Source organism: Cervus canadensis, chromosome 18 (genome assembly GCF_019320065.1).
Source record: "Cervus canadensis isolate Bull #8, Minnesota chromosome 18, ASM1932006v1, whole genome shotgun sequence".
Lineage (NCBI taxonomy): Eukaryota > Metazoa > Chordata > Mammalia > Artiodactyla > Cervidae > Cervus > Cervus canadensis.
Window position 1 is genome coordinate 52,473,334 of NC_057403.1, and position 24,675 is coordinate 52,498,008.

Here is a 24,675-nt window from a genome sequence, read left to right on the forward strand (position 1 = left end):
TGGCCTCTGTTTGGGTGCCTGTGCATTTGAGGAGGGTATGAGGGGAGATATGGAGGAATGGTTAAATTGCACCGGGTAGGGGGTATTTAATACAGGTTTGCAGTCATCAGCTACTTTCACTTACATTTAGAAAGTGTTTAGTCTTTGTCTTCAAGTCGATGGCTCTGGCTTCATTTTGGATGGAGAGTTTTGTGAAAGGGGGGGACTGTTTGTATTAAGACGGACGTGGATATAATCTTTCAAGGTATGAAATTTGTGCTGACTTGGTCCAAAACACAACCGCATCTGGTTATGTCTGGTCTCCACTACTCCAAAAATGTCCTGAATTCCAGACAACCTCTTGGGCTTAGAAATAAAAGTCATTAATCCTGCATTTGAATTTAATATTTGAAATTTTATCCTAATCTTTTTTTTTCTTCCACATGAATTAACTTTTGAAAAGTTGGAAAGAAACATGAGGGTTTTTTTTTTTTTTTAAAGGGAACATTCTTAACAAAAGGGTATAAAATTAAACTAGGTTTGACCTTTTGAGTTTAGCAGATTTTCCACCTGGTCTGAGCAGGAAATGGGCTTTGCAGTAGGAAAGCTTCTTTTCCTACTTTTGGAAAGGAGTACTGTATGCATTCTGGGAGTGGTACCTCTCTTGGCTGAGCAGGAATGTGGGTTCTTCATTGACAGTTAATTGATAAGTTGTGAGATGGAGCGTCTGGGTGGAGGGCCCATTCAGAGAAAGGTTCCTGCCAGCCCTGGTCCGGTCCCATCAGAAATATTTAAGCCCCCCTCTCCCCACCAAAAAATGCACATAATTCTGCAGGAATCTCACACGTGGGTGGACAGATCTATCTTGGGTTTCATCCACTCAGGGCCAACTTCTTTCTGGCACAGAGGGTGCAAGCTTGGGGCACAGACCCAGCCACACAGATATTTCAAGTGATCTGGTAAAAGAGAAAGTCTGGGAAGGAGGGGGGTCTGGGAGTCTGACGGTGGGTGGGAGGTGGGGAGCAAGAGGCCCATGGAAGGAAGGGGCCCCCGCTTGGAGGAATGGGGGTTTGGGGTGTTGGAACTCTTGGAGTCAGGGGTTTGGGGAACACACATCTGACCTCTGGCCCAGATTACTGGGGGCTTCTGACAGGCAGAGACGGTGGCACTTCTTCAGTTGGAGTTCTTGCCAGTCTGTTCAAGAGGGTCTGTGTAGGCGGCCACCTGAGCCTGAATCCTGATTCCATTTTCTGTTGAGGGAGAGACTTTGGGCAAATTACATAACTTCTCTTAGCCTCAGTCTCCTTGTGTATAAAATGGAAATGAAATAGCACCTTCCTCGGAGGGCTTAAATGAGGCGATGTGTCTCACGGGCAGCCTGGACCTGGCACCCAGGCCTGAGCTTAAAACAACACCCTTATAACCTGGAGAATTCTTCCTTCTTGAGCTGACTGTGTTCACCAAGGCAAAGGAGGGCTGGCTTCTCCCCTCCTACTACCCCCTGCCCTCTTTGTGACTTGTTTTTCCTTTCAGGGGTGGTCTCTGTGCTGTGATGTCACTGCCTAAAAATGCCGGGCGCAGGCGTGGGGAGGCGGAAGGGGCACTTGCTGTGACTTCTTCCCGCCAGGCTCGCACTCCCCAGGGGCCTCCCTGGCCATGGCTCAGGAGCTCCAGGCTCCTTCCCAGTGGAATTTATGATTCCCTCCTTGGCCAGAGATGGTTGGCTCCTCCAGGCATGAAGCAAAGCTGGCAGAAAGCTGAGGCCACAGCCCTGACTTCCTTTTTCATCCTCAATTCATCAGGCAATGGAGGGGCTGGGTGGAGGGTGGTGCTCGTCAGACCTGGGCCCTGGCTGGCGTTGCTTTCAGATGGCTGTGGGCCCTGGGCTTGGACACAAGGGATTTGGACCAGAAGACTCACAAAAGCTCATCTGTGTCACTGGTTCTATTTTAGGCAGGTGAAGTGAGTGTTTCTGACTGTGCAGGATGAAGGGGAGCTTAGGTGATACACGCCTGCGGATCTTAAAGCTTTGTTTAAATGATAATGCAGAGAAGGGGCTGAGGGAGGCAGATGAAGCATGAGCCATGGGTGCAAAATTTGAGGAGGCTCCAAACAAGCCAGTCATCAAGATAAATACGACTTGAATGCAGCACTTGAAAAATAAAAATGCAAAAAATAATGCAAGATGAACAAAACGAGGGCAGGATCAGTATTTTTGCCTCAGGCCCTAATGTGGCTGACACGTGCTTTTGCATTGTAAAAACATTTCTCACAGATCAAACTCACATTAAGGTTTAAAAAGTGAGTTTCTTAACAAAAGAAACTAGACGTTTTCCTGTGTGTGTGGTTGTGGTGTGCAGACGGCAAAGACTGCCCGATGGGAAGAGGTCCCAGTTGAGGTGGTGGAGGGTAGGCCAGGGGCTAGCAGGTGGGTGGGTGGGCATAGTGGGCCCCTGTGGCCCTTGAACACCTGCCCCCATGCCTGGGAAGTCATACTCATGCTATGAGTGTCCACCCCTTTGGCCAGAGGCTCCCAACTGGAGCCTCCTTGGGCCCCCCAGACTGGGCTGGTGTCCTCCCTGGGGACACTAGTGTCTTCTTTCTGCCTGAAAGGTGTGGAGTCAGCCCCTCCCCAGGGAAGATCTGGCTTAGCAGATGGATCTGGCTCCTTGGTTCTGCAGGGCTCTCTTCCTGTCCCTCTGTGGTGACCGTCACCTGGACACACTGCTCTTTCTGGACCATCTCCCCACTGCTCACCCACTGGAAGCCCTCCAGCCTGGAGGGTAGGTGGGCCTTTGCAAGATGCCTGGTTGGGCCCAAAGCCATCCTTCATGGTGCCTGGGAGGTCATCCTCGGTTCCATGCAAGCCCTCCAGATCCCACGGACAGTCTTTGCTGGAGCTCCTTGAGCACTCCAGCTGTCCTTGGGCTCTGATTTATCTCAGAATCTCTGCCATTCACAGTGGATTCGGTGGCCTCAGATGGGGCCTTTAGTTGGAATGAGAGTGATCTTGTTTTTTGCATGATGTGGGAGGGGGCATGTCTGGCATCGTTTCCTTTGGAGCTGACATTTTATTCCACAGTAATCTGTGTGTCTCAGGTAAGCCTGGCCCTGCTTCCTGGCCCTTGGATGGGGTGTGCCCTGGGCCCGACCACTCTGGGCACCCTATGCCCCTCGCCTCCCACAACAAGGGCTACAGAGATGGACATGGGGCAATCCCAAGCCAACCCTTGTCCTCCCAAGGCCTTTCCCAGCACCGTTGGGAGGCATGGCTCCCTTCTCAGGGACCCCCATTTCATGGACCAATAAGACCTGATGTTGCTGGGGTTCTTTTCTACTCAAGAACAAGATTAAGACACCTGGTGTCAAAGAAGGAAAGGGACAGACTCCCAACAGCTTCCAGTCCAAGTGTGACTGAGGCCAGACCTACCCTGTCAGTCCTCCTAAAGTTAGGAGGGTCAGTGAATAGCTTTTGGGGTTTCTGGCATTCACATCTAGGAGTCTGGCTAAATTTCTAAACAGGAGTGAAAAACAAGAACAAGGTTTAGCAGAAGGATACTTGAGACTCAAAAGAAGAACTAAACATTCAGACTCTGGGAAGGAGGAACCAGCCGGCAGCGGGCATCTTTGTACCCGGAACCAGGCATTCCAGGTGCCTAGGGAAGCATTCGTGTGTTGGCTCCATGCTGTCCACTCCCACACAGAATTCCAGGAAGATATCACCTGAGTGGTCCAATCTGCGGCCAGGGAGCTGGGTGGACAGATCCCCAGGGTCCTCCGGTCCCGGGGGAGAGGTGTCCTAGGGTGAAGAGGAGGCTGGGCACCACATGTCCAGGTGCCTGTGCAGCCTGGGACACAGCGGCAGACAACGTGAGAGTCGTTTTCTCTCTGTCTGGACTTGAATACCCTTGAAAGCTCAAAGGCCCAGCAGAGGGGCTACCCTGCAGCAGAAGGGATGTGGGGCTGGGGTCAGACGTTCCTGGTCCATCTTGGACGTGGGTGTCCTTCCACCAAGGGCATTTCTAACCAGTAGCTGAGACCATGATGGTGCCACCCTCTCAGGGCTCCTGGGGTGACTGTGTGAGATCAGGGCTCAGTAAAGCTGTTAACTTGGGCGTAAGCCTAGTCCTCGAAAGTACCTGTTTCCACCCAAACTGCAGGCGTGCCCCTTGGGAGCGTCCCTCTCGTCCTGACAGAGGGTGCAAGGCCATGTCAGGGAAGATGTGCTGAAGCCCAGGCTCCCCTATGACAAACGTGAAGACCTGTCTCTCCTGTGACATTAACTGAAATTCAGATACTCTGATAAAACCAATCAAAAATATGGCTGAAGGAGTCTTTGTAGTCAAGCTGCAACTGACATCCATGGGAATCCCAGTATGCAATCATCTTCTTGAATTGTTCTATAATAATTCGGAAAGCTAATTTTTGACTAAAAAAAAGAAAACACACTCCTCTCAATTAAAAAAATGATTTATCTATGCTTGGCTGTGCTGTCTTTGTTGCTGCGTGTGGGCTTTCTCTGGTTGTGGTGAGCGGGGGCTACTTTTACTGCAGTCGCTTCTCCTGTTGCAGAGCTCAGCCTCTAGGGCACTTGGGCTTCAGCAGTCTCAGTACGTGGTCTCAGTAGTTACAGCCCCAGGCTCTAGAGCATGGACTCAGTAGTTGTCGTGCACAGGCTTAGTTGCTTTGTGGCCTGTGGGATCTTCCCAGGCCAGAGATTGACCCCATGTCCCCTGCACTGGCAGACAGATTCTTAACCTCTGGACTGCCAGAGAAGCCCTCCCTCGACTTTTAAGTGTAATGGAAAGAGTAATGGAAGTGTTGGCATCTGACTCTCTCGGCTTGGAGATTAGACTTCATCATTGGCAATTATTTTCTGAGCAACTTTGGATAACTCCCTTTACCTTTTGAGCCTCAGTTTTCCCATCTATAAAATGGGAATAATAATAGCCTGGCTTCATGAAATTAAATGAGTTAATGCATTTAAAGTGACTAGAATAGGTTGGCATGTAGGAAGTAAGCAATAACTCTTAGCTGTTATTACTGCTCCCAGTTAGTAAAGATTTGGACATGTCTAGCACTTTAAATGCCTAAATGGTGTGTGCTCTCTCAGGAGTAAGCTACATCCTGAATATAAAAAGGTCCCCATGCCTAGGTCTGAGCCATTTATAGCAATTCCTGTTTCCACTGTGGATTTCAGTTTTGCTGATATGGGGGGAAAATTTCAGGCCCTCTGCTGTATAAATTTAGTTAACATTTTATTGCTCGTGACTCTTTTATCACATGACTTTTGTTTCTCATTAAGTCAGTGAATGAGATTTACAAATAAGCCAAGTGAAATCTAATTAGGGTAGGGGCTCTTTCCTGAGGAATTAGTTCTCCTGCCGACCCACAGATGTTGGGAATTCAGGGAGAGCAATGCAGAGTACCCTTCGCTGCCTGGAAATGCTGAACCTGCACGCACTCACTTTGCATGTTGCACAAAAGCTGGTATAATTTTCATAGGTTTGTTTCCTGAAAATGAATATTAGTTGCCTCAAGGATCAAAACCAAAAATAGATATAAAAGACAATGGAATTGCCCTGGCAACGAAATGCCTGTATTAAATGCAGCTTGGCAATCCATGCTCGATGGGTCTATTATGAAAAAAAAAAAGAAGAGGTTTTTAAGATTAAAGTTAGGGTTTTCATTTCCTTTTTGCTTATTGAAATGTTCTGCTTCCAAAGCATGAGAAAAATTAATTTATCTCAATCAAGTACCCACATATTGTTTACACCTGTCCAGGTGTGTGTTCACATACACACACATATGTATACTTGTTGGGACTAAAATTACTGTTGTGTGTTTCCACAACTGGCCTTTCCCTGACCGCTGGAGGGACTTCTGATTTTTTTCTCCTTAGGTTCTCTCTCTGTTGCCACTCTGTTTTGATCTTAGCAACCATTGGTACCTAATGCCTTTCCATTAATTCATGAGGGGCTGCACAATAATGATGTTCTGATAATGTTATTTTGTTTTCATTTATTAGCTGGAGTAAGTTTATACAGAGATGCTTCCCCTTGTCTTCCATTTGGTTACCCAGTGATGTGGTTCACACAGGAAAGAGGATACATGATTTAGTCTTTCATTTCGTTTACCTAGTTCCCAAGTTGATAAATTGCTTGCAGTTCTCAAAAAGTAATCAATTTGAATTTTAAAAAATGATTATGAATTTGCAGAGTTAAATATAAATAGTGAATTTCAACGTACTGCAATTCAATGACTTCGGACCCAGCTTTGGGTCTACATGAGCTTATGCATCCACGGGCCCATCATAACCTCCCCAAGCCCCAGTTTTCACTTCTGTGAAGTGGGACTGATAAGACTCACCCTCTAACATAATTGTTTGAAATGTGGCAATGTCTATGAGTATTTAACAGAAAGCCTGGCGTACAGTAAATGCTATATAAATACATATTTTTGTCATTGTCATCACTGAGATAGAAAGGCTAGGCACCCTTAGAGCAATTATTCATGCAATTGTTTTATTATCTTTCTCCCCTACCAAGCTGCCAGTTCCATCGGGCCATAAATTGTGTCTGTTTTGGACGAAGATGAAAGAGCAGCTTTCCCGCTGGTGGTGGACAGAATAATGGCCCCCACGACGTCCGTGTGCTAATCCCCACACCTGTGGATCTGCGACCTGACCTGGCAGAAGGGCCTTTGCAGATGTGATTAAGTTAAGGACCTTGAGATGGCAGAGCACCCTGGATTACCCGGAGGGGGGTGCGTGTATAAATAATTCCAGGGAGCACAGGGTTGACAGCAAGGGACACGGGGAGAGGGTCTAACAAGGAGATTAACCCAGTCTAGGGCTCAGACAGGCAGCCCTGAGAGTCAGGTTCAAGGTAAGACTCACAGGATGATGGAGTTGGCCCTTGAGAGAAGGGAAGGAGGAGCATGCCAGGCAGGCAGACCAGAGCGCAAACCCCAGTCTGATTCTCAGAACAGACGGTGCGGTGGTGTCAGTTCCTCATTATGCAGAGGGGAAGCCCGTGTCTCCGAAAGAGGCTGCCCACCAGCCCAGGCAGCACTGCACACCCTCAGAGGCTCCGGAAGGAAACTCTGGGGGTTTACACAAATCGTGTGTGTCTGTTTCCAGCCAGCCCAGATCCAGAAGTATTGGGGTCCAGTCTTTGAGTGCCATCACCCCAAAGCCACAGAGTCCAGCAGGGGACGATGTAGGCGGGGCGTGGATAATAAGGCCTGAGGAGCTGGTATGAGCAGGCAGACACCGCCCGGCCCAGGCCCAGCCTCGTCACCTGCAGCCACAGCGCTGAGCTCCTAAACGGGCCTCCGAAGAGGAAACATTCTCCCAGCTGCTTCAGCCACGCGAGACGTTTGTCCGTCTGTATTTTCCTTGCAGTTACTGAAATCCTCTGGCTCATGTTTAATGCTGGTTCCAGCTCGATTTTCCTTAAAATGTTGAAACCTCACTTTTTGCTGAGCGATTTTCAGTTTGAGGCCAGTGTCAAATTAGAGGCCTCCCCCCCACCCTCGGCAGGGCCCGGCAATGGGGACTCACACCTACTCAGGACATTCAATCCACTTTGTTCTGCTCAGTACAAGCAGCGCAGTCAAAAAATCCTGATTTACGGTGCTGCTCAGGCTTCCTGTTACTTTAAACCGCGAGCGTTTCAAGCCGCACCCTGTGTTCCTGGCCAGCGCAGCTGCCTCCCGCCGCCTCCCTTGTATCGCCAGCCTTGCACTTATATAATGTCAGGAGTAGGATAATGGACTTTCCAGGGCTTCGGGTCATCCCGAACTGCATCCTCCCTTTCTTGAAAAAAATGGAGGTTAATTCACATAACATCAAATAACTCCTCTAAAGTGAACAATTCAGTGGCAATGTAGTGTGTTTAACTCAATCAGCTCCTCTATCTCGTTCTAGAATATTTCTCTCACCCCAAAAGGAGACCCTGTGCCCATCGGCTGTCACTCCCCACCCCATCCCCACTTCATGTAAGTGGAATCCTGCAATACATGGCCTTCGGTATCTGGCTTCTTTCATTTAGCCTGTTTTTGCGGTTCAATTCTTTTTTATGGCTGAATAATATTCCACTGTATTGTGACTACAGTTTGCTTATTCGTTCATCCATTGGTGGACATTTGTGCCGTTTCTGTCTTTTTGGTTATTATGGAAAGTGTGGCTATGAACATTCATGTACAGATTTTTTGCTTGAGAACCTGTTTTACCTCTCTTGGATTTGTACCTGGGAGTGGAATGGAAGGGTCATATGCTGAGTCTGTGTTTGATTTTCTGAGGAACCTGCAGGCTGTGGAGTCTGGGAGGGCTTCCCGGGGCGGGCGGGTGAGGTCTAAGTTAGGACCGAGGGAAGAGCAGGCATCACCGGAGGTGGTGTGGGTGGACCGTGCCGCTCAGGGGTGGTGGCAGCAGCACCCAGCCCTAGAGGTTTGTCCCTGACCTCTGGGCTGCCCACGCCTCTCCCTCCAGTGCCAAGGGCACCTGGGTCTGACCACTTTTGGCCCCCGGCAGGACCCGCTCCAGGGAGGTCTTGGCATCCGCACGGAGGGAGGCCTCTCCCTGGCAGGGCGTCGGGCCTTCGGGGGTTCCCTGCAGCCGGCAGATGAGGGTTCCCGCTCTGCTGCATCATGTCCGCCCACCCAGTCCCAAGCTGGAACGGGAGGGACTGTGGAGCCCACGGGTTTGGCTTCCAGCCATGGCTTCGCCATCTCCTGAGCTGTGCGGCCTCAAGCCAGTGTTTCTGCCACTCTGACCCTGGGTGTCTTCATCTGGAAAAAGAAGAGAGTCACACCAGGGGGGGAGAGCTTGCCTAGCGGGGACCCGCCTGAGCTCTCGCAGACAGCGATGGCTCATTAATCCCGTGGCACGGGGAGGCTGTGCTGGTGTTGTCCACACCTCACGGGTGAGCACACCGAACCGCAGAAAGGTTAGGTCGCTGCCCAGGGCCTCACCCCTTGAAAAATGGCAGAGCCGGGCTCTGAGCCCTCATCCCCTGACTCTCATGCTGGGCATCTTCACCGAGGCTGTTAGCATTTGCTGTCATGATTCCTTATGAGACGTGTACTCAGAGGCAGACAGAACAGGATAATAAATGTGTTTATCACGCCCCACCCCGCCAAGCCCCAGAAACCCTCCTCCCATGCCAGTCCTGCCCCTCACACACGTCCAACCGCTTCCCTCTCTCTTGGTTCCTTTTGAAGCAAAGCCCAGACATCCTATCACATCATTGGTAAATACTTCAGTGTCTCTGAAAGGCGACTGCATTTCTGAGTGCGTGTCTTCCCCTCTGCTGTGTGTTCTTTCCTCCTCTGAGACCTGGAGCGCAGGCTTGGTCCAGAGGGCACTTGCCAAGTGTTGTTGAAGGGTGAGCGGGTGAAGGCGTGAATGAACCAGGGCCAGGAGTGATCGCTGTGGGTCCTCATGATGGGAGTCACTCTTACCTCCCCCGTGAGATAATCAGGAGGCCTCGCTTCCCTACTCCTGGGGAAGCGGAGACCTCCCTGGATCACTGGCCTGGAATCCCTCAGGGAAAGTAGGTGACAATTTATGACACGGATAAACGCTCATAAGCCTCAAAGAAAAACACTGTGTGTGTACCCAGAGCGTCATGTCCAGCCTGGTCGGAGGCCCTGCGCACAAGGCTTGGGAACCTGCTGCCCAACCGACTGGGGCCAACTTGGACCGAGGTGCAGGGGGCGGGGTGGTGGAGAACCAGCCCACGCACTCCCCAACCCCTGTGGCCCGCATGTGTTGGGGAGTGTGCTGGTGCAGCCCCTGTGTCTGTGTGGAGGAGCAGCCGCTTGTGAGACCTGAGTGGTCCCGCCAGACCGTGTCCCCACTTAGCGGCTGGTCAGGAGCTTGTGGTCCTGCCTCCCGCAGGGATGTATGAACTTGCAGTAGAGGGCAGATTGAGGGAGAGTGTGCATCTTCCAGCCCAAATATCTGCTGTGTCTCTGTTCTCTTAAATGCCCTGATCCCCTGTGCAAACACCAGATACCTCTGCCGCTGGCTTTGGCCACTGTCTCCAAGATGCATCTCTGCTTTGCTCCATGTCTTTCATCCTGTCCGCTTCTATCACCCATATTGGCTCCTGCTACTCAGGTTAGGCTAGAACTTCCAGATCCTCAGCAGATATTAATCTTTGGGATTCAGGAACAACATATCAAAGTTCCTGGGAAAATACAAGAATTTCTGAAATTGTAAATTACTTTACATTCTACGGTGCTTATAGTGTCTTGAATAACAGTGAAAGACCATAATAGTAAATGGTAAATCATTTTCTGGGGTTGGATTATATGAGAAGTTTCAGTTTTTTTAAAGTAAAAAATGCAATGGTAAAGCATAGGTTATTACTGTTTTAAATCAATATATTTTGCCAATATTATGTATTCAATAATAGCATTTCACATTAATTTGCACCTGATTCAGATGTCTGATAATAGAAAATATTAAAAGAAAGACATATTAACACAAAATAAAATGTCAAATAAAATCTTTAAACAATTGTGGCACCACACATATTTATTAATTAAAACTTTGTGGTCTTGATGTTGAAATCTTAAAAGCACAGTCTACTAATGGCCCTATCTGAAGATTTTGATGTTCATTTTTTCACAGATAATCCAGACTTAGAAAGTTTTCCTTGACCTGGTATCTACGTTGGTTGAATGGCTAAGACTGCATCCAAAAGCATTTGCAGTCTGGGCCTTAAGTGCATACTGCTTTATATAAATTAAATTCCCTTTTTTAGCACTGAAAAAGTTTTATCCACTGGCCTGACTGTGGTTTGCTGTTGCAATGGGCTTAGGTGCATCATGGAAGGTCAGCTTCTGATTTCACTTAGAGTGTCTGCAGTGACACCCCCCACTTCTGCTGGCATTTCTTCTGTTGAAGCATTTACAAAGATAGGTGCCCTGCCACAAAAACCCATGTACCAGAAATACTTCCAAATCCAGCTCGTCCAAATCCAACTTGTCTAGAAACGTTAGCAGCTCTGCACAGAATCATGTCAGTTACCACGTTAAGGCCTTGCTTTGCTTCCATAAATTGTTACTTCTTGGAACACCACTCATGCGACTTGAACATATATAAACTTACTGATATTTATGTAATTTGCAAGGACACCCGGAGCTCCCAGTTCGGACAGGACAGGGTGGGGCACCTCCTCTCCCCTTGCCTTCCTGCCGCAGTCCCCGGGAACACTGGCTTTACCTCCAGGGCTGCCCCTGGTGCGCGCCCGACACCTCACGCCTGGCTCCTGGTCACAGCCTCCTGGCCTCCTGCCTGCCCCTCCCCCGCCCAGCCCTACCCTTTCCCCAGCAGCCGGGTCCTGCTGGATCAAACCCCATAGTCTTCACACCCAGGAGACGCCAACAGTGACCAGATGGGTCTGCTCCACCCTGCAAAGTTCCCAGCCTTCTCAGTGGCGTAGCTGTCTCTGTCTCTCTCCCTTCTCCCTCCTACCCAGGACCCATTCCTTCCTTTTAAATTAATAGAGTTTAATTTTTAGTGTAGTTTTAAGTCTGCAGAAAGTTGAGTAGTGCAGGGAGTTCTCATACACAGTTTTCCTTACCATTAACATCTTGCATTTGTGTGATCATTTGTAACAGGTGATGAAGTAACCCTGATAGGTTATAACTAACAGAAGTCCGTAGGGTTCACTGTTGGTGCTGGATGTTCTGCGAGTTATCTGCTTACAGCCTCATACAGAAAGCTGCTGCTGTTGCTGCTAAGTCGCTTCAGTTGTGCCCGACTCTCTGCGACCCCATAGGCAGCCCACCAGGCTCCCCTGTCCCTGGGATTCTCTAGGCAAGAACACTGGAGTGGGTTGCCATTTCCTTCTCCAATGCATGAAAGTGGAAAGTGAAAGTGAAGTCGCTCAGTCGTGTCCGACTCTTATCAACCCCATGGACTGCAGCCTACCAGGATCCTCCGTCCATGGAATTTTACAGGCAAGAGTACTGGAGTGGGTTGCCATTGCCTTCTCTGCATACAGAAAGCTTCACCTCCCTAAACATCCCCTTTAGAAAGGTGGGAGGACCTTTTAAAACAGGCCATCTGTCCGTAAACATCCTAGCACAGCGCCCGGCATTCAGCAGACACTTATGGACATCTGGCAGCCCCTTCCTAATGCGGATGAGCCCTCCCAGGTTCTCGACCCACACAGGACCCACTCTGTCCGCTGGATTACTCTGTCCCCTACCTGGGCCTTGTCAGCAGGAAAAGGCCACGCAAAACGGCATTCTTACTGCTCAGATGCCACTGGGGAGCGGCCGCTGTGACTCCTCCCATGAAAGGGCGGCTTGTGTGGGTTGTTGACTTTGGGTTGGTCATTAACTACTGCCCCACCGGGTCCCAACATCGCAGCTCCCAGGCCGGGCAGCTCGGGCAGAAATCTGCCACCGATGATGGGGGCATAGAAAACAAGGAGTGACAACCGGGCCGTTGAGCTCTAGCAGCTCAAATAGCATCAACGGTGTCGGTTCTTGGTGGCTGCTCCTCCAGAAGGTAGCTGGAGTCTGGCCGTCCCCACTCCTGCATTCCTTTCCGAGGGAATCAGCCTGGAGCGGAGTTGATGGCATCTGCGGCCAGGCTGTCACGATTCCCAGTGCAGAGGTGGATAAAGAGGCAGGTGCCCGGGGCTGCAGGGAGTGGTGGACACCTGTTGATTGCCACTGCTGCCTAACGAGCCATCCCAGTTTAGTGGCTTTGGACAATGACCTTGTGTTTCTTACTATTCTGTGGTGCCCAGTGGTTCCGCAGCCCGCGTGGTATGTCGGGGTCACTGGCGGGATGTGTGCAGTGGATTAGACTTTGCAGGACCTGGCCGCGGTCGTGCCTGGGACTCCTCTGGATGGGCTGCTGCAGGGTGCCACGTCGGGCAGGCTGGGACTCGCTGCCTCAACGAGCAGCCCGCAGCCTGTCCCCCGCTGGGCGCCGGCTGGCCCGCGGGGCCTCGTTTCTTACACCCTGGTAGTCAAAGGCACGTCCGTCACCCGTGGTGTCGGGATGGGGTCGCTTGTCACTTGACAGCCCAGGAATGTAAGTGATAGATCAAAGCTTCTTCCCACCTGAGCTGAGGACACTGGCAAGAGAATAGAGTCTTTGTTTAAAAGGAGCATCGGAGCTGGTGTTGTGCAGAATCATGTGTCGTTTGAGAAATGCAAGCTCGCCGCCCCACGTGGTGGCCCAGGGAGGCGGCCCCGGTGCTCTGCTCTTTGCCTTCCCTTGAGGCATCCCTTGGAGGGAGCTCAGGGCAGGGGACTGTCCCTCCTTGGGCCCACACAGCTTGTGAGGCCACCTGTGTGTCAAATAGGAGTCCGGAACCACTGGGATTCATCACGTATGCCCCCGTGGGTGCATCACGCACCTCCCCAAACCTCAGGTCCCTCATCTGTCAGATGGCGTATGCACACGGCCCCTGCCTTGTGTGGTGTGCGGGGCTCTCTGTCAGACTGTCCGCTCTGGAGGGCAGGCACCCCTCTGTCTCGCCCGTCACTGTTCTCCCAGCTCAGTAAGTGTCCAGTAGTCAGGAGGCTGCTGTAACAGGGCACTGGTCCTCAGCATTTATCATCACCCTCATCATTACCTCGGTTATTACTCTTTCCTGTTCGCCGAGGACCTCATGTGGTGGTGGTTTAGTCGCTCAGTTGTGTCTGATCTTGTGACCCCATGGACTGTAGCCCGCCAGGCTCCTCTGTCCTTGGGATTCTCCAGGCAAGAATACTGGAGTGGGTTGCCATTTCCTTCTCCAGGGAGGACCTCAGACACCCTTCAAATCCATGAAGCCACTTGGTGTTCTCTGGCGGGGGGCCAGCAAGCCAGTGCCTGTGAGCCACAGGCAAGCCCCCGCTTGCTTTTGTGAATAAAGCTTTATTGGAGCCCCACTGCACGCATTCATTTCTCCGGTGTCCGTGGTTGGTTTCGTACTGCAACGGCAGAGACCACGGCCCTCAGAGTCTAAACTGTTTACTCTCTGGGGCTTTCTAGAAGAAGCCTGATGGCCCTGGTCTAGGGCCTGTGGCCAGGAAGGGGCGGTGAGCGCAGCCTCTCTGGTCCTGTTTTGATGAGACAGTGTTAGCCCCGAGGGCCGGCTGGGAGGAGGGGGGAGGGAGAGCAGGTTGGTGGGGAGCAGAGGGCTGCGTGGAACGCACCCAGAGCAGGATTCATGCCCCCTCCGCCTGCTGAGGACGCTGCAGAGCTGCCTGGAAGGTTCTCTCAGCTCCATTTAGTTGTTTTCATATGTGGTGTGTGCAGCTTTATCTAGAAGAAATACCAGGGAAACGCCAGGAGAGCTGTCCCTACTCTGTTCCACCCCTGAGCGCCTCTGCTCTCCACTGGCCTGTGTGGGCAGGTCAGCCACCCACCTGTGGGGGAATGGATGGACTCACCAGCCTCTCCCAGGCCCCGTGGGCTCTGGGCCTCCAGCCCCAGCTCAGCAGGCTGGGAACTCCTCCTCTCTCCCCGCTTCAGATGAAATATTAAGGAGGGAGGCTGTGATTGCTGTCACTGGGGGAGAAGACCGAGCTTGGCTCAGGGACATGCTCGTCCCAGCCCTCCCGGGGTCTCTGCCAGCTGCCCAGAGCTGCTACCTCGGTTTACCTGCCCCCACCTGCCACCGGGGGGTTGGGGGTGGGGGAGTGGCCGGGTTCCTGGCGCTCTCCTGGATTTTCCTCTCTCATGCTCTCCCTCCTGGAAGTCTTCCACGCTGTGCCTCCCCTGCCAAGTGGAATGCTGCTTCTGGCCGGCTGCGGGGTCAGCTTCTCCTCCGGCTGGCCAGTTCACAGACTGCTGTCTCTGCCGAGCCACCCACCACGATCCCGACACACAGGAGCTCGGACGTGTCATGTAAAATAAGAAATATAAGCCACGGTGACCCCTTCTCCCGAGGAGACGGGGAGAGAAAGCCCACAGTCCAGGAAACAAGAGCCAACAGCATTTCCAGCTGGAGTCTTACAGTCTGACAGCTTTAGGTGCTCTGCGGAGGGGAGGCCACAGGGCCGGGCGGGGTAGTGAGGCCCTGGAGGTGGGTCACTGACACGGGGGGGAATATGAGGGAGTGAGGAGCTGGTAGGATGTGGTGTCATGGAGATATGGGGTGGCTGAGGGGTTGGGGGCATGTTGACAGAGGTGGGGTGGTTGCATCGACCCAGGAGTGGAGGCTGGGAGTCCCTGGGCATGAGGATGGCAGGCATCCGGCGGCCGAGTCCTTATTTCTCTGGTGGACCCAGCATTTCATTTGCTGACTCAGGTTAGCATAGCTACAGACACTCACGGAATCTGTGATGACTAAAGGGGTGCAGAGTACAGATCATAATGGAAAAGACACTCGACTGGAAGTCAGGAGCTCTGAGTCCACACTCTGGCACTGAATTCCATGCACCAGTTACTTCCAATTAATTGCTGAAATAATTGAGGCTCAGAGAGGGCAAGTGTCTTGCTTAAGGTCACAGAGCTTACAGGGCGGTAAGGGGGATCTGAACATAAGATGGGCTCTTGGGATTAAACGAAACTCAAAAGATCCCTTATCAGGGTCTCTGACCTCCAACCACCCCGTCACCTCCTTGCTGGAGAGAACAGAGTTTCTCAGCTTCTCTGGGTCTGACCCTGCAGGAAAGGTCGTGAAGAGTGTTTCTTGCTGCCCATGGAGTTGAGGATGGAGACCTTGAGTCTTTCTTACTAAACTCAGGCATCCTGAGAATCTTTAAAACAACTTTACAGTTACCTATTTTACATACCATTCAACCATTTCAGATGTATGATTCAGTGATTTTAGTAACTTCACTAAAAAATGTGGTGCAGCCATCACCGATGGTGAACATTTAGAACACTAAATGGTGAGTTTACAACATTTAGACATTTTTGTACCTCAACCCACTCCAGTATCCTTGCCCAGAGAATCCCATGGACGGAGGAGCCCGATAGGCTACAGTCCATGGGGTCGCAAAGATTTGGACACGACTGAGTGACTTCACTTCACTTCACTTCAAACATTTTAGAATCTGCTTGTCAATGTCTGTTAAAAAACAAAACAAAAACAAAAACTGGCATTTTGATGGGATTACATTGACTCGACAGATCAGTTTGATAGAACAGTCATTTTAACAGTGGTGAGTCTCCTAACCTGTGAGCCTGGACCGTCTCTCTATAGGTCTTCTCTCACTTCCTTCTGTAGTTTTATAATTTTCACTCTCCAAGTCTTGTACTTAAAAAAAAAATTATTCTTCAGTATTTTATTCTTGTCATCTATTAGTAAAGTTAATTTTACTTCTTCCTTCCAATCCGGATGCTTTTTATTTCCTTTCCTGTTGATGGCGTACCCCTGGGAATTTGCCGTTGCACCTCAGAGAGGTGTGACCACTCAGTCTCCCCCTGGTCATTTGCTCCTCCTCCTGCAGCCTAATATTCACACTGAGGTTGCCAGCTGCACCCTCTGCCACCCTCAGGAGGCTGGGGAGTGGCTGGGTGTGCACCCTGGCATGATCATTTGCTGGCTGTGCGACCTCAGGAAAGCTGCTAACCTCTCTGTGTTCCAGCCTCCCGCCCCAGGCACAGCGGTGCCTGGCGCACAAGCACCCCTTGTCGCATGTGGGCTGTTTTCATCACCCTGTGGGCTCACAGCAGGTCGAGCTCACTGCTGATTTAGAATCCTGTCATCTCAGCACTTCTCACTCTGTACGTGAAGAAGCTGAGACAGAGAGGACGTGTCCGAGGCCCCTGCCTTCCTGACGGTCCTGAGCCCACCCTGGTGACTGCAGGGTGGCCCACTCTTCCCTGAGTACTTTTCGGATTTCACTCCTGATCTCCTGTCCAGCACCCCTGTCCGCCCATATTTAAAATGGATTACGCGGCAACACATAAACACAATTAAATTATAGCCGTCTGGGTACCTTTCCGTCCAAACAGGGGCTCGTTGTCTGCTGTGAAAGCCATCACCGCCTGCCTGACTGCGTTCTGGCTCACGTCTCCTGAGATACCGCTCCGCGATAAATCACTGGTTTGGCCCTTTTCCCTAAAGGAAGGCTTGCAGCCTCCTCCCGCCCTGGCCGCAGGCCTCCTTTGGCCCCGCGCAGGGTCCTGACTCTCACGCAGAACCCCAGTGGCCTCAGGAGAGTCGATTCATGCCCAGAGCCTCACTCAGGGCCCGCTCTTGCCAGCAGGTGAAGAGACGCCCTCCGCTCATATCCCTGGGCCTCAGGCAGGGTTTGGTGTGTGGTGGATGTTAAACAAACATTTGTTAATGGAAGGGAAACAAATTATTTTTAGACCTTCACTTCCCTGAAATTGCAATTTCAAGTAGGGTAGTCGGGAAGGCCACTGGAGACCATGTACATTAAGGTAGGATGCGAAGAGGGTGACAGAGGGAGCTACATGGGTTTCTGGGGGAGGTGATGGGGATAGACCTTTTAGGATGAGTCCCCACACTGGGATCCTCAGCCAACCAAAAGTGAGAGGTTTCACCCCCAGAGTGTCTCAAGGCAGTTGTTCTGGGCAAGGGTAGATGGAGAAGGATCCCAGGGGGCTCTGCCAGGGGTCTCGTGTGAAGAACAGCAGTGCCCGCTCAGTTGCGTCTCAGGGGGCCTCAAGCATCAGGAATCGAAAGAGGATGTGGGGCAAGCTCGGGCCTGGTCTGGCTTCTCTCCAGAGGCAGAGAACATAGAGCCAGCAGTTTCTAATAACGTGATAAGGGTGTGCACATCTGTGACACCCAAGGCGTGGCCTGCCCTTGCCTTATGGATGCCCAGGTGGGGACAGGTGTGTGGGGGTCCCTCTCACTCTAGGCAGCAGCTGAAGGGGCACGAGAGGCCTCCAGGGAGGAGAGCCGTGTGCAGCCTCAGCTTCACTCTGAGCCGGCAGGAGAGTTCAAAGTCAGGCCTGCTGGAAGCCCCGAGTGGGGCCCATGGTGCCTGCCGGGCACCTGCTGGTGCTCAGCCACCTCCCAGAAGAGGGGGTGCAGTTCCCATCCCGGCGTGGGAGCCTTCACGTGGGTGTTGCCATCCTCGTCAGGTGGTTGCGTTGCCCCCGAAAGGAAGAGAAGGCGATTTCTGACCCACCAGGGGTCTCTTCTTTGTCTCTCCTGGGCCTGCAAGTCAGCACCCGGCTTGGCTCAGGTCAGCTTGGCCCTGGACCCCGTTGGCCACTGGGAGGAGCTGCCAGGAAAGCGTAAGCGCTCGCTGAGGTGGAGTGTTCTTGGCCTGGGCACTTTCTGAGGCCCGTTTGTGGGGAGAGGAAGCCGGTGGCTGGCTGAAACCAGAGCCAGGGCAGCTGGGCGGTGGGAAGCAGACTTGTCAGGCACACAGGCCCTCAGTGTGGGCGAGGCCGGTGCCTCGGTGCCAAACGCCCTCCTGTTGGGTCGGGGCCTGGCGGCCTGGGTGGGGGTGTTCAGGTGGTTACAGGGCTGGGCCGGGAAGGAGACCGCTGGCGCTGACGACATGTCACTTTGGGGAGCGGGTGGGGCCGTGGAAAAGGACTCCTTTGGTGTCCCAGGAATAAAGAGGTTTTTGTGCGAGGGCTGACGACAGATGTTGATTCCCCGTCAGGTGGAAGGACACCCGCCTGCCCCTCGAGTCCAGGCTCGGTCAGAAGGTGTGGATTTGGGTCCCCTAGCTACTTCTGGACAGGTCCAGAGTTAAGGCCACAGCCCCTGGTGACCTAACCAGGACCCGCACCTCACAGGACTGTGGCCTCCAGCAGCAGGGCCATCACACTGTCGGGGTGGGTGGTTACGGCATCGAGGCCTTCTCTGGAAATGCAGAACATCAGACCAGGACACCCGCCTCCTCTCACCCACACCCAACATCAGCCGTAATTGTAAGACCCAAACACCTGGGGTTCATCTTTTCTTTTTAAAAAATACATTCTTTTTTAGTGGACTTTTATTATTATTAATTTTTTTTGAGAAGTTTTAGGTTTATAGACAGTTGGTGGAGAGAACAGAGTGTGTTTGGACCCTCCTTCAGTGCCCCTGTGCTGATGCCTTCATCAGTGGGTGCGTCTGTTACATGCTTTCTGGCTTTGCACACTTGATAGACGCCTAACATTGTGTGAGTGCCAGGTGTACCATGTGGGGGTTTGATGCATGTGTGTATTGCACAGTGATCACCACAGTAAGGTTAGTTGGCACTTCCATCACCTCCCACGGCTACCACTTCCTTCCCGTGGTAAGAACGTTTAAGATTCACTCTCTCAGCCGCTTTCGAGCATATCATGCAGTGTGGTCAACTGTAGGCCCCGTGCTGTGTGTTGGACCCTGGAACGCACCTCCTTCCAACTGAAGTTTGTACCCTTTGACCAGCATCTCCTCATTTCCCCCTCCCCCTAGCCCCTGACACCACATCCCACTGTTTGCTTCTCTGCATTGGGCTTTTTGAGATTCCATGTATGTGTGATGTCATACAGTATTTATCTGTCTTATTTCACTTAGCAGAATGCCCTCCGAGTCCATCCATGTTGCTGCAAAGGACACCATTCTTTTTCATGGCTTAGTACTATTCCATTGTGTATGTACGCACCACATCTTCTTTATCCATTCCTCCACCCGTGGACTCAGGCTGTTTCCATGTCTTGCCTGTTGTGAATTGGGCTGCTATGAATATGGGGTGCAGTATCACACTGGGATCCTGATTTCATTTCCTTTGCATGTATATGGTGGGTTCATTTTACATGTTAATGCTTTTCCAACCCCCAGGGAACGACTGGATAAAATTCATCTAGGTCGGTTGTTATACACAAGCCATCTCAGAGTCACATTTATAAATTAAATGAAAAAAGAGACTTAAGTGCTGCTAAGTCTTAAGCATGTTCTTTGTCAAGCAACAGTCTGCCTGGGGAAATTGCCTACATGTTTCTTATATGCTTTTATTTTAAAAAAAGAAAGGGGAGGATTGAAAAACAGAATTCAGAAATACCTAGTGAATTCCAGGTCAGTAATTTAGTGTCAAATATGAAGCCATTTTCCTATGGACTCTGGTCTGCCATGCTGGTTCTCTCCAGAGGACAGACAGTGGGCGATTCTGGCCAGACCTGGAACCTCTCCTTTCTGGCGACTTCCCCTGGAGGTTCATCACTCTGCCTGCAGCGGGTTCTGTTAGGGCCTGCGTGCTCGTGGAGAATTGTTTTGATCAGTTGCACTGCAAATGCAGTCCAGGGGAGACATTGATACTTTCTGTGCAATTCATTGCAGACAGTGGCGTCAGGACTGGACTCCTTACAGTGTGTTTTAAGGGCTATATCATTTTTTTTTCTTTATTTTTTTCATCTATTTTTATTAGTTGGAGGCTAATTACTTCACAACATTGCAGTGCATTTTTTTTCTAGATGAATGTGAGCAAGCAGATGAAAATAAAAATAAGGCAAATTAGAAGCTTGTGGCCTGAGCTGCCCCCTTAAATTCCAGGAGTGAGAAGGCCATGTCCAGAGAGGCCGATAAGTGAGTAGCACACGGACAGAATCCAAGGGTTCACCTGGAGCATGAGGTGGGGTCAGCCTGGAACCACTGATGGTAGAGACTTGGGACAGGCCAGCCTGAGGCTGTGGAGGGGGGCAGGGTAGAAGTGGCCATTTCTCTAATCCATGCTGTTTGTCCCCGAGTTGGGCACCAGTGTCTTCTCCATGGAGCCGAAGGTGCACAACTGCTGTCTCTGAGCATTTCCTCCAGGCCTTCCCCATCTCACGGGACCCTCTCAACAACCGCGCAGCCCAAGGAGGCTGTGGTTTGATCCTCCCGCTGCGGAGATGGGTAAACTGAGGTCAGAGCGCTCAGTGACCTGATCAAGGACACACAGCTTAGAGAGCTGTCCATGAGCGCACTCGAGGCTCTGAAGAGTCTCTGAAGAGCCCTGGGCAAGCCAATGGCGCACCCCGCGTAGAGGGCTGGAATCCAGCATCTCCCATGAGAGCTGCGTGCAGACGAAGTGCAGGCGGAGGCCAGTGTAGACTCACAGCCTCTGGACGGGGCCACTCGCCTGAAGGACAGTCTGAGGCGTCGGGGCCGGGTGGGGGCACTGGAGACGCCGCCTCTGAGGCCCTCAGTGCCAGGCCGCCTGTGCCTTCAGCCTTGCTGTGTCCCTCGCCGCCCTCCGCGGGCTGCTGTTTGCGCAGCGTTTATCACGGGGCCTCCGCGTCTGAGCTCCCGTCATGCAGCTGGCAGTGCTGCGGGCAGTCACGATCTCGGCCGCTTTGCCGAGGGGGACACTGAGGGCCAGCGATGCTGAGGAGGGTGCCCAGGGCCACACAGCTGGCCGGTGGGATTTGGACCTGGGCCGAGCAGGACATCTCGGCTGGATGAGCGGCGAGTTCCGTGCTCACTGCCTCCGCCACGGAGTCATTACTGGGCAGTCATTACCCCAGGACAAATCGCAGCCGGCGGTCCAGCTGTCAGCCTCGTGCACTCCAGAGAGGCCAGGCCAGGCCTGACTAAAATCCATTTAAGAAAATTAACCCTCGGCTCTCGCCCTATTTTCAGCTCGGGGGTGGCAGGAGCTGCAAAGTTCTTAAAAGGTGCGAGGGCAGATTAATGGGGTCCATATGCCTGGAACTGAGAGTATCTTTGTGCTGGGTGGGCTTATCGTCAAGCCTCTTAGGATAACAAAGGTGGGACAGTTCAAAGGCCTGGCTCTCCGGACGCGGAGCTCTTTCGGGGCCTCCATTCCGGCCCCGCTGAACAAATATTGTCATCTTGCTTCTCCACTTGGAGCCCAGGCCTCTGTCTCCCCTCCTTGTTTCTTTCCCTTTTTACTCTGACAGTGAGGCAGACATTCTGTGGGAACCATCCCCACAAAGGGACTGATTTATAAGTCCTCTTGGGAGTAAAATGATCTCTGATGATCCATCCCTGGGCCCGTGAGGGCCGCGGGATGAGCAGGGCAGGGGCACGTGGAGCCTGACAGCTCAAAGCTGACAGCCCAGCCTGCCTTGTCTACATAGCCCTGCCGGGGACAGACCAGTGGCTGGAACCTGGGCCAGGACAAGGTTCTCCCCCCAAACCCCCCACCCCAACAAGGCCCAAGTGATAGAAACTGCTGCTCACTGGCTTGTTCCGTGAGAGACCCATGAGTGGTTGTGTGCAGATGCCCCAGGGGGAGCACGCTTGTCCAGGTTAGATGTCTGTGGTGCGTGAAGATCAGACATCTGCCACTTCCCTGTTTGGGGCTGCTCACCTTCTTCTAGCTGGTGCCTGAGCTGTGGTCTGCGCAAGATGGCTACTTGACAACGCACCTGTCTTGCGGATCCTCCCGCCTTGGAGAATGAGCACTTAAAGACCCCCGCAGAGCCAGAGCCTGACTAGGGCTCACAGATGCCTACCAGACACCAGGCTTTCCGCTGGGCGGCGGGCAGTCATACCGGTCATAAAGATGATAACGATGTTGCGTATTTGCATTGGATTCTGACAAAGGGTCCGTGTTTGGAGGTGGACCCACCTCCTCCAGGAAGCCTTCTCGGTGCATGCTGACCTCTGAGTCAGCTTTCCTCTCCTCTTTGCCCAATATCCAATGGTCATCCAGTCCTGCAGCTTCTTCCACCAGAACATTGTGAGGGTGGGAAGTCGCCCAGTTCGGAGGAAGTGTGCCTCTCTGAGCCTTGGTTTCCAAACCCATGAAGTCAAGGCAGTAGTAAAAGTCTCTGCAGAGCTTGGAAATAGAGGGAAAGAAGCTTAGGTAGGTTGTGGCCCTGAGGAAGCCTGGTGACACTTGGCTTTTGTCATGAGCTGCTTTGGCTGATGTTTCTCTGTGGAGCAACATTCGCTTAGAAGTTTTATTTTCTGGGTCTGTTGCAAAACCCTTCAGAGATCTTTTCCCCAGATCTCTCTAGCCTTTTGCCCCTCTGGGCTCCTTTCATACATTCCTGGCCTTATCTTGGGTGTCCCCCGAGCTGCACCCTTGGGATCTGGTGGTTGATTTGGGAGGTGGTGTAGGGTGCAGGAGTGATAGAGCGGGGGAGGGAAGGGTGTCAGGTTGAGGTCCCTGGGGGCAGCGGGGGCTCCTAAGACGTCAGGACATCCCAAGGCGCTCACAGAACACCTCCCAGAACTGTCTGTCCCCCAAATGGGGGCAGGGGTCCCCCTTTATTCATTGGTCCCCTTCTCTCGTTGGTCAACTCCTAACTCCCAGACAGAGCCCCAGGAGGTTGGACGGATCCCCTCTGCAGCCTCTGTGTCAGAGTGAGGCCCTGCAGCCTCTGAGGCACGAGGTGGTCAGCAGGAAGGGTCAGCAGGAAGGGGCTGTGTGGATGCTCCACCCAGCGTGGGCAGAGGAGGAGCTGAGCAGCACAGGCATGGCATCCCTCCCAGGGGCTGATCACCTCGGGGCTCTGGTCAGGTCCCCTCCTGCTTGTAAATCTGCTGGTACCCCCTTCATAGCAGTGCTAGACCCAACAAGGCTGAGAAATGCTGTGTTAAGCAAGTGTGGCCTGGATTCTCTACTGTAGGAATTCTCAGAGCCTCTGTCTATTCACGAGCCTGGGATTTGTTCAGAGGGAGGCAGGCGATTAAGCTGTCCTGCAGTTTCCTGATTACAGAACTCTCACCTTACAGCTGCAGCTCAGGGGATGGGCAGAGTTTCCTGGGAGAAGTGCCGTTAGAAGAACCGAATCCAAAACCCTTCATGTTCATGGGGCCAGTGGTTTCTTCTAGCCTGAATTTCTGTCACCTCCTTCTGATGTCCTTAACTCTGACAAAACTGGCTCTGCTTCATACTCCTTAATTTCTTGCCTCGGATCCTTCATTCATGCTGTTCCTTCTACCTGGAATAGCATTTAATCTCCAAGCTCAAGCTTTCCTTCCAGTCTCTACTCGGTTACCATGGCCTCGCTGAGGCCGACTGAGATCTGGCAAAGCACAGAGCTGCCACAGAATGGTATTTACAGCCCTTAAGGTGCTCAACTCGCCCATTCTGGTTACTCGCACACACGTCTGGTCTCCCTGCTAAGCTGCGTATGCTCTGGGGAAGCGCTCATATCTGCTTTGTCAGTCCTTGGTCAGTCCTCTACCTGCTCTGCCACGCCGCAGTAACAAATAGCTCCCGGCTCTCAGTGACATAGCTCAGTGAAGACCCACCTCCCACTCCTGCCAAGCCCAGTGCACCTTCCTGGGCAACTGCCCTCCATGCGGTGACTCAGCGATCCAGGCCGATTCCATCTTATTGCCCCATCCTTCCAACGGGGGCTTTCCATCTGCCGCGGAGGGGAAGTGGGCACATGGCAGTTGGGTAAGGATCCCCTCCCACCCTGCTCTTTACAGATGTGGCCTGGGAATCACCCACGTCACTGCAGCTCATGGGCCTGCTAGAACCAGGCACAGGCTGCCCTCCCCAGGGGCGGGAGGGCAGTTTTCCTCGTGCCACCTATGGTGTCTGACACACCCACCTCCTGTCCCTCGCCTGCACCCCACTCCAGCAGAAAGCTCACGGCCCTGCACTAGAAGGCGCCCTCAACCCGTTTATGCAGTGGTGCATAACTGCAAGGTGACCTCTCCCTGTCTCTGGAATTCAGGGCCCACACAGCTGGAACCACTTACTGGGCATTTAAACACATGTTGTCTTGGCAGAGCCCTTGGAATGCCGTGTGTGGTTCAAATCTAGAACCGAAATGTGTCCCAGGAGATGCTTCACAAAAAGATGTTTCCTTCCCCAAATAACTGGGGAAACCCAGCTCTCCTCTATTTTCTTGGAGATGCA

The 24,675-nt window shown here is 52.2% G+C and overlaps 2 long non-coding RNA genes across 3 annotated transcripts in view; one reads left to right on the forward strand and one right to left on the reverse strand.

Annotated features, from left to right (window-relative positions):
• LOC122421361 overlaps window positions 1-24,675 on the forward strand; it is a 139,341-nt gene that overhangs the window by 27,312 nt on the left and 87,354 nt on the right. The window lies entirely within an intron of this gene.
• On the reverse strand, window positions 6,867-12,279 carry LOC122421362. Of its 2 annotated transcripts, none has more exons than XR_006263479.1 (3): window positions 12,207-12,279; window positions 10,002-10,175; window positions 6,867-7,798 (listed from the first exon to the last, which is right to left on the reverse strand). It is a non-coding gene; the product is annotated as an uncharacterized LOC122421362 (long non-coding RNA). The 2 variants fall into 2 exon arrangements; XR_006263478.1 differs by lacking the exon at window positions 6,867-7,798 and adding an exon at window positions 7,846-8,772.